This window comes from Capsicum annuum, chromosome 2, assembly GCF_002878395.1.
Source record: "Capsicum annuum cultivar UCD-10X-F1 chromosome 2, UCD10Xv1.1, whole genome shotgun sequence".
Classification (NCBI taxonomy): domain Eukaryota; kingdom Viridiplantae; phylum Streptophyta; class Magnoliopsida; order Solanales; family Solanaceae; genus Capsicum; species Capsicum annuum.
The window spans coordinates 102,183,360-102,193,791 of NC_061112.1; positions in this window are offsets into that span (position 1 = coordinate 102,183,360).

Below are 10,432 nucleotides of genomic sequence, written 5' to 3' on the forward strand. Positions count from 1 at the left end.
CCATAAGGTGGTGATAATTTTCGAACATAGGGTAAGCAATCTCCGGCGAGTGAGGGTTAGTCTGCTTCTTCATGCCTTTTTTTTGATTTTTTAGTCGTCCTCTATGGGGTTATTATGATAAGGGGAGGGAAAAATGCTTTAAATGTGGCCAACCAGTCCTACTCAGGAATTGTCTGGTTAATAAGGTTGCTAGGAGTGAATAAGCTTCATATGGCTTCATTTTCTCTTCCTGCACCTAGTGGTGTGACTTCTGTGTTTATTATTGATTTTGGTATCGGCATAAGATGGAATAGGTTATATGCTCTTGCATCTCGATAGGAATCTAAGGCATCACCTGATGTCATTATTGTACATTACAACTCTTTTCTTGTGACGTGTTTATTTACTTGATTCGGGGTCTACTCTCTCTTATGTGACCCTATTTATGGCTGTATGTATTGGTTTTAATCCTGAGGTTATCCCAAATATTCTTTTATTTCCACCCAGTAGGTGACTCGGTTATTATTAAAAGAGTCTATGGGGGTATATGTTATCAATTAGGGATAGAAGGACATTGGTGGATCTGTTTGAACTGGATATGGTAGATTTTGATATTTTTCTGGGTATGGATTTGTTATACTCATGTTATGCGTCCTTAGATTATCGAACCTGTAAGGTTATCTTTAGGTTCCCCGGATAGACAATTATAAAATGGGAGGTTCTTTCTCTAACTCTTAGGGAGGGTTCATTTCTTATCTTAGAGCTCGAATGTTAATTTTCAGAGGGTGTCTGTATCACTTGGTCCGGGTTAAAGATTCTTACTCGGAGGATCCTTCCTTACAGTTAGTTTCGGTGGTCAATGAATTTCCTAAGGTATTCCTGGATGATCTTCCTGGTGTTCCTCTAGATGGGGAAATCGAGTTTAGTATTGATTTGGCTCCAGACACTCGTCCAATTTCTATTACTTCATATAGAATAGCTCTGGCTGAGTTGAGGGAAATCAAGGGTCAACTTAAGTATCTTCTGGATGAGGTTATTCATCCTAGTGTATCCCTATAGAGTGCATCGGTATTGTTCGTGCGCAAGAAGAATGGTTCCTTTTTGATGTGCATCGACTACAGGCAGTTGAATACGATAATGGTCAAGAACAAGTATCCTCTTCCAAGAATAGATGATTTGTTTGATCAGTTGCAAGGTTCTAAGTTTTTTTCTAAGCTAGATCTTTGATTTGGGTATTATCATCTTAAGATTAGGGAGGTGGATATTCCTAAGATGACTTTTTGTACTCAGTATGGGCACTTTGAATTCTTGGTGATGTCATTTGGTCTGACTAATGCACTAGCAATATTTATGGACTTGATGAATAGGGTTTTCAGGCAGTTCTTGGATCTTTTGGTCATTGTGTTTATTGATGGCATTTTAGTTTATTCTAAAAGTGAGGTGAATTATGCTAATCACCTTCGCGTAGTGTTGCAGACCTTGAAGGAACAATAGTTGTATGGCAAGTTCTCTAAGTGTGAGTTTTGATTCAACGATGTGACTTTTTGGGGTCATATTATTTCTAGTGAGGGGTTAATGGTGGACCCTCAAAAGGTGATGTTGCTTAAAAGATGGCCTAGACCCGTGACTCCTACTGACATTCGAAGCTTCATGGGTTTGGCTGGGTATTATCGACTGTTTATGGGAACCTTTTTGATGATAGATGCTCCGTTGACTAAGTTGACTCATAAAAAGATGAAGTTTTCTTGGTTAGATGCTTATGAGGGTAGTTTTGAGAAGTTGAAAGATAAGCTATCTTCGACTCTTGTTTTGACATTTCCTGAAGGCAGTGAGGGATTTATGGTCTATATGCAACTCCAGTAGGTCTTGGTTGTGTCTTGATGCAGTATGGAAAGGTAATTGCCTATGCTTCTAGGCAGTTAAAGGTGCATAAGAAGAATTATCCAACTCATGATTTGGAGATATTGGTGGTGGTCTTTGCTTTGAAAATTTGGTGGCATTATCTGTATTGAGTGCATGCTTTTATATTTTCTAATCATAAGAGTTTGCAGTATGTGTTCACACAGAAAGAGCTAAATCTTAGGTAGAGGAGATGGTTGGAGCTTCTCAAGGACTATGATATGAGCCTTTACTATCACCCAGGTAAAGCTAACGTGGTTGCTGATGCTCTTAGTAGGTTGTCTATGGGGATTTGGCTCAAGTGGAAATTGGTGAAGGAATTCACCATTTGGCTAATCTTGGAGTTTCCCTCTTGGACTCCGACGATGGTAAAGTGATGGTACAAGAGTGGTTTGGTCATCTGTTGGCACAGAGATAAAAGAGAATCAAACACTAGATACTATCTTGATGAAAAACAAGAGTGATGTTGGTGGGAAAATGGTAATGGTATTTGAGATTAGTGGTGATGGTACTTTGCGGTACCAAAAGAGGTTGTGTGTTACTGATGTCGATGGCTTGCGACAAAAGGTTTTGGCTGAGGTGCATGGATCACACTATGTTGTACATCCTGACTCGACAAAGATGTACCATGATATCACAAAGAATGTATTGATGGAATGGTATGAAAAGGGATGTGGATGATTTCATGGCTAAATGCATGGTATTTCAACAAGTTAAGGTTGAGAACATGAGCTCTAGTGGGATGTATCAATAAATTGATTTATCAGAATGGAAATGAGAGGTGATCAATATGGATTTCATTACCGGTCTTCCTTGGTCGTGAAACCAATTTTATTTGGTTTGGGTCATCATGGATAGGATGAGGAAATCGTGTAATGCCCTAAGAGTACACCCTGGGTGCCATACGGTGTCTACAGTCCCATGGGACCACAAGCTAACCCATGAACTGGTACCTACTATGAGCACTGAATGAAAATTGATAACAAAACATCATATGCAGAATTAATTGAGGAATGCCATAAGGTTTTAAGCCATAAATATGATAAAGTCTATAAGACAAAACTGATAAAACGTCTGACAATGACAACTAAAATCTGAAAATTGAATATCTGACTGTAGCGTTTGAAAGCCTCTAAACTGACTAAATAAGAGTTGATGGGAAAGTCTCCATCTAACTCCAACTAACTACTGAAGTGAAAACATGGAAATAATTATAGTCCCGTCCTCGAAATATGAGAACTCACCACTGCTACTACTGATAATCTGGAAGGTCTATGCGTGATCTGGGAACTGAGCGTCCGAACCTATGATATGATACATCATAGTGCAAGAAAGAGTATGCGATCAGTACTTTGAATGTACTGGTATGCTAAATGAGGTAGACTGATGTGCATGAATAATAATAACTGGCTAAATAAATAGCATGAAGTACTGAATAAAACACATAAAATCTGTAATACTGAGGATGCATGACCAAGCATAAAATATGTTCTGAATAAAATTTATAAATTGAAACACTAAAGTATGATAACTAAATTTTTGATATCTGTATGCTATAGCAAACTAAAACTAAATTACTGAACTGATTACTGGACTGAGACTGTGGGAACTATTATCTAACCGACATGGCCCAATAAGAAATTCGGGGTCCAATCTCTAACCCCAATTGGAAGGGTGTCAGTACCGTGCCACGAGTACTAACATTAGCTATGTGGATCCACTAAAGTGTTGTCCCAAAGGACTAAGGGTTACCCTCAACTGGCAGGTACCTGTATGAGATCAACCCTTAACTGGCAGGTTAACATCTCAACCTACACTCGCTACGTAGTAATGGAATATGGGGACTACTACTAAAGGTCACACCCTCGGCTGGTAGGTGAGCCCCCATCCCTGGGTTAGCTTGGTGCTAAATCCTACTTCCAACTGAACTGACTCAGAATACTAAACTGTTCTAAGCTTAACTGAGTATGATAACTGACTGAACTGATAATGCTCATAACATATCTAAAACTGTTCTGAATATACTTAGACTAAGTAAACAACTATATTTTTGGATATTCATAACCCCCAGGACTCAATAGCAATAATAGCAAACAAGTACTAAAAATTTGATAGCATAATGTGAAAGCATTTATTCAAAATTCCTCCTTGTAGGCTTTTTATCAAACACTTGATATGCATGGTGTAAATTAAGCACGGGAATAGTTTAAAGCCTGTAGTAAAGGTATAATTTCAATACCAACATCACTAATCATGAATTTAATTAGTGGAAAACAACGTTTAAACATGTGGAGTATAATAATCAACATCAATTTCATGAAAAACATGGTATAAAACAAGATTCATGGGGATTCATGGTTAAAAATTACAATTAAAATCATAATAACTTCTAAAGATCATAACTTTGGATTTAAAGTTGGATACTTAGACTGGACTCCATGGGTGAAAGGAACCCATAGATGAACACTTAACATACCTGGGTTGATGATCTCATGAGAATTGACGTTGAATTCTTGAGATTTGATCTTGAATTTAGAAGGCTAGGGTTATGTTCTTGAAAGATAATTGGTTTATTAAAGAGGATTTGTGAGTAATGGGGCACATAATGCCCCTCTAGGGTGTTAATTATGTGTTTTAGGTGGATTTTAACTTTAGGAAAAGACCAAATGATCTCTGGAATTAAATCGCAAAAAATTGGAAATCCTAATTTTGACACCCGGCGCGATGCGGTCCAATTGCATCGGGCTACTGGAAATATGAAAATTCCCATTTTTCCCAACAACACAACATGGTGCTATCGCGTTGTGCCATTGAAAATGGACATTTGCGAACTGGAACTTTGGTGCGACGCGGCACCATTGCAATGCCTCACTAAACGCAATTTTGGCCCTTGGCGCAATGCGGTGAAATCGCGTTGGGATCACTGGAAAAGGACAAACACCATTTTGACCATCACCGCGATGTGATGAAATCGCGTCGCCTCAATGGAAAAGGACGAGTGCCATTTTTGGGGTCATTGTGCTGTTTTCACTAAAAGTGCCATAACTTCTCACCCGAGTATCGAATTTAGACAAAATTAGTATCGTTGGAAAGCTAATTCAATTTCCTACAATTTGGTAGGTCTTGATATGGAAAATTCTCAATAGATCAACATATATACTCATTTTAAGTTGTTTCTTGACTCACTAGGAGCTAAACGGGACTAAGAAAGGTGCGAGGTATTACCATATCTCCCGTTGGGAACATTCGTCCTCGAATGACACTAATTAAGCTGAGAAACTGAGGAATCTAGGTTACATGCTGAATATTCATGATGAAAACATGATTACATGACTGCATCTATAACATAACACATGATTGAACTAATTTTGTAAATGCATGACTGACATGAGAATGATATGCAGCTGAAAGTGAACATGGAAAAGAGGAATTCTAAGAAGATTGTTACCTTAAGTTGAACCTAAGCCCGAGGAGAAAAAATGAGGGTACTTGGTCCGCATATCTGCTTTTGCTTCCCAAGTGGCTCCCTCAACGGACTGATTCTACCAAAGAACTTTGACTAGGGGAACTTCTTTGTTCCTTAGTCTGCGAATATGATGATCTAAGATCTCAACTAGGATTTCTTCGTAAGAAAGGCTATTCTAAACATCTTTGATTTCTAGGGAAACAACTACAGCTGGGTCACCAATACATTTCCTCAACAATGAGACATGGAACACTGGGTGCACTGATGCTAAGTCTGTAGGTAACTCAATCTCATAAGCTACCTTTCTAAAATAGCTCATAATTTTGTAAGGACCAACACATCGGGGACTAAGCTTCCCCTTCTTACCAAACCTATTCACTCCCTTCATGGAAGAAATCTTTAGATATATGAAATCACTAATCTTAAACTTAAGATCTTTCCTTCTCGCATCTGCATATGATTTTTTCTGGCTCTGGGCTACCTTAAGCTTCTCCCCGATCAATTGTACTTTCTCTAAAGTATCAAACACCAAGTTAGGCCCTATCAAAGTAGTTTCACCTACCTCAAACCAACCAATCAGAGATCTATATCTCCTCCTATAAAGAGCCTTAAACGGATCCATCTGAATACTAGAATGATAGATATTATTATACGTAAACTATATCAGAGGCAAGTGGTCATCCCAAATGCCCTTAAAGTGAACAACACATGCTCTCAATATGTCCTCAAGGTTCTGAATGGTCCTTTATGCTTGACCATCTATCTGGGGGTAAAACGCTGTACTAACGTAAACTTGGGTATCAAGATCTTTCTGAAAGGTTTTCTAAAAGTGAGAGGTAAAATTAGTACCTTTGTCTGATATGATAGATAGCAAAACACCGTGCAACCTAAACAACTCTCTAATATAGATCTTGACATAGTCCTTGGCTGAATAAGAAGTATGGACTGGTAAGAAATGGGCTGATTTGGTCATCCTATCCATAATGACCCAAATTGAATCATGCCGATGACGAGAACGAGGCAAACCCATCACAAAATCCATGTTCACTACTTCCCACTTCCAAGTAGGAATACTGAACTCATGCATAGACCCACTAGGCTTCTGATGCTCAACCTTAACCTATTGATAGGTAGAGCACTTTACTACAAACTCTGCAATATCCCTCTTCATACCACTCTACCAATAGACTTCCCGTAAATTGTGGTACATCTTAGTAGCCCCTAGACAAATGGAGTAACGCACACCATGCGCTTCTTCAAGAATTTTCTGTCTCAACTCATCAACACACGATAGACACAATCTACCCTGGCAAAGCAATACACCATTTCTTCCTAGGGAGAAAACCTCTACTGACTGACTCCTTCAACTTTACCAAACTAGGATCCCTATCCTACTTTTTTTTCACTTCAACAACCAAAGAAGAATCCGAAACATTCTGCACCCATACACTATCCTCAGTCGAGTCAACCAAATGAATGCCTAATCTAGCCAACTGATGAACTTCCCAAACTAACTAACTTCTTTTTGTCATCCTCAATATGAGTAACACTACCCATAGACAATCTACTTACGGTATCTTCCACTACATTGGCCTTTCTTGGGTGATACAAAACACTCATATCATAATTTTTCAATAATTCTAACCATCTTCTCTGACATAGATTCAAATTCTTCTACGAAAACACATACTGCAAGTTTTTGTGATCTATGAACACATCAAAATACACCCCATACAAATAATGCCTCCAAATCCTTAGGGAAAACACAATAGCTGCTAACTCAAGATCATGGGTAGGCCTGTCTAGAAGCATAGGCCACAACCTTACCCCTATGCATCAAAGCACACCCTAAACAAACTCTAGAAGTATTACAGTACACAAAAAACCCATCTGAACGATCTGGTAATGTCAAAATTAGGGTTGAGGTGAGTCGAGTGTTCAACTCCTGAAAACTCTTCTTACAAGAATCTAACCACTGAAACTTAACTTTCTTTTGAGTCAATCTGGACATGGGGGATGCAATAGATGAAAACCCTTTAACAAGCCATCGGTAATAGCCAGCAAAGCCTAAGAAACTCATAATATCTGATGGAGAGATAGTTCTACACCAACTTCTCACTGCTTTGGTGTTTTGAAGATCAACTTTAATGCCATTATCGAAAATAATATAGCCAAGGAAAGCTACTGATATTAGCCAAAATTTGCACTTACTGAATTTGGTGAACAACTAGTGGGCTCTAAGAGTCTACAATACTATTCTGAGGTGGTCTGCATACTTATTCTCGCTACGAGAATAGAAAAGAATGTCATCAATGAAGACTACGCCAAACATATCCAAGTACTGCTTAAAAACTCTGTTCATCAAGTCCATGAAAGCTGCTAGGGAATTTATGAGACCAACAGATATGAAAAAAAACTTAAAGTGATCATACCGGGTTCTTAAAGTTATTTTTGGAATGTTGCATTCTCTGACTCTGAGTTGATGATAGCCAGATCTGAGGTCTATCTTAGAAAATAACTGGCACCCTGAAGTTGGTCGAACAAGTTATCAATTTTGGGGAGTGGATATTTGTTCTTGACTAAGAATTTGTTCAACTGACGGTAGTCAATACACATCCTAAGAGAACTGTCTTTCTTATGTATGAATAGAACTAGTGCACCCATGGGGAGATGCTGGGCTTGATGAATCCCTTATCTAGGAGATTTTTCAACTATTATTTTAACTCTTTAAGTTCAGTCGGAGCTATTCTATATGGCGGAATAGAGACAGGCTGCATATCTGGAAGGAGGTATATTCCAAAGTCAATTTTTCTTTTGGGAGGACTTCCAAGAAGATCTTTAGGGAACACATTTGGAAATTCCCTCACTACTGAAACTAAATCAAGATTTGAAGTCTCAGAATTTGAGTCTTTGACTCAGACAAGATGATACATACACCCCTTGGATACCATTTTCCTTTCCCTAAGGTACGAAACAAATTAACCCCTAAGTGATGAAATATTACCCCTCCATTCAAGGACTGATTCATTTGAAAACTAAAAATGAACTCTTCTATTTTTGTAATCAACTAAACCATAGCATGAGTGGAGCCAATCCATGATGAGAATGACATCAAAATCTGTCATGTCTAACCCCACAAGATCAACTGAGGTCTCTTTATAAGACACTATAATCGGGTAGTTCCTGTATACCTATTGGGGTATAATCGAGATACCTACTAGGGTAGACACTGAGAAAGGATCTGCTAAGATTTTAGTACTGACTCTGAAGTTGACGGCTATATACGGGGTTACAAAAGAAATAGAAACACCAAGGTCTAGTAAAGCGTAAACATGTTAATGAAAGATTTGTAACATACCAGTAACCACATCAGGAGAATTTTCTTGATCCTATTGGGACTGAAGAGCATACAATCTATTTGGACGCTGAATACTTGTGGCACTGGAAGTGGCACTATGCTGGGTCAGGCGGCCAGCTGAAACTAGGGGACGACTGGACTGACCATGTTGACCATTCTTTGGAAAATCCCTAACTTGATGGCTTAGGTTGCCACACCTAAAAGATATATCACTACCGTCTCTACTAATACCTTGTTGGTTTCTATTGTACTTCTAGCAAAGATGATTTGTACGACCACTATTCACACTTCCTTGGGACTTAGAGCCTGACGATCTATCCCTATTATTATTTTTGAGTCTGGGTACTGGGGCACTAGCTGAAGATGGAGCTAGGACTTAAGATTTTGAGTAGAATTGAAGATGATTTCCACCTTCAGACTTTGGCTGAGAAAAATACAAGCCACCTGTTCTAGCTCACTTGTTCTCTCTCTCATTCTCCTTATTTTTATGCTCCTCAATCTATTATGCATGGACCATGAGACTAGATATGTTGATCTTCTTAATTAACATCGTAGTCATGCACTTTTTAACCACACTGTTAGATACCACATGAGGAGCATACCTAGATAACTAAATAAACTTAAGGGAATACTCCTTCACACTCATGTTACCCTACCTCAAGTTGATAACCTCTAACACCTTAGCCTTCCTCAGCTCTAATGGGAAAAATCTATCTAAGAAGGCTGTAGCAAACTCCTTCCACTCAATAGACCCTACATCTGCGCCTCTATCTTCTTTCTACTGCTTCAACCATGTATGAGCCACATCTTGCATCTGGTAAGTAGCCAATTCAGCACTTTCACTAGAGGTCACCCCCATAATATCTGTTACCTTCTGTACCATGTCAAGGAATTTCTGTGGATCCTCTTCAGACTTGGATCCCAAAAAAAAGAAGGATTCATTCGGGTGAAGTATCAAATCCTAGTTGAGGTAGTATTGACCACTTGGTTGGATAGAACAGTGGCTAGCTGAGCATTCTGAGATACTACAGAGTCAGATAGAGTAGTAAATACAACTCTGAATTCTGCATGAGAAATATGCTCATTTAGGGGATCTTCCTGAATGGGCAGAGGTGCTGGCTGGTTCCCAGTTCTTCTTCTATTTGTCTTTTTAGAAGGCATATTCTGTAATCTTAAGGGAGAACAGATTAGACAAAGAGTTTAACATGATCTCATTCTCTTTCATATGACATAAATACTAAAATAAGGGAACTTTTCTTAAAATACATCATAGCCTCTTGTTCATAAGTGTGGTGCACTTCACACCCATACATAAGACTTTACTTGATGCGGCTTTCAGAGTTCCTAGGATACTTAAAAACATCAAGCTCAAATACCAAGTTTGTAAAGCCCCGAGAGTACATCCTAGGCACCACACAGATCTTACAGTCTCGTGGGACCATAAGCTAACCATGAGCTGGTACCTGTCGTAAGCGCTAAATGAAAACTGATAACAAAACATCATATACAAAATTAACTGAGGAATTACATAAGGTTTTAAGTCATAAATTTGATAAAGTCTATAAGATAAAACTGATAATACTAATAAAATATCTGACAATAAAAACTGAAATATGAAAATTGAATATCTGACTGTAGTGTTTGAAAGCTTCTAAATTGACTGAATAAGAGTTGATGGAACAGGCCCCAACTAACTCCAACTATCTAATAAATTGAAAATATGGAAATAA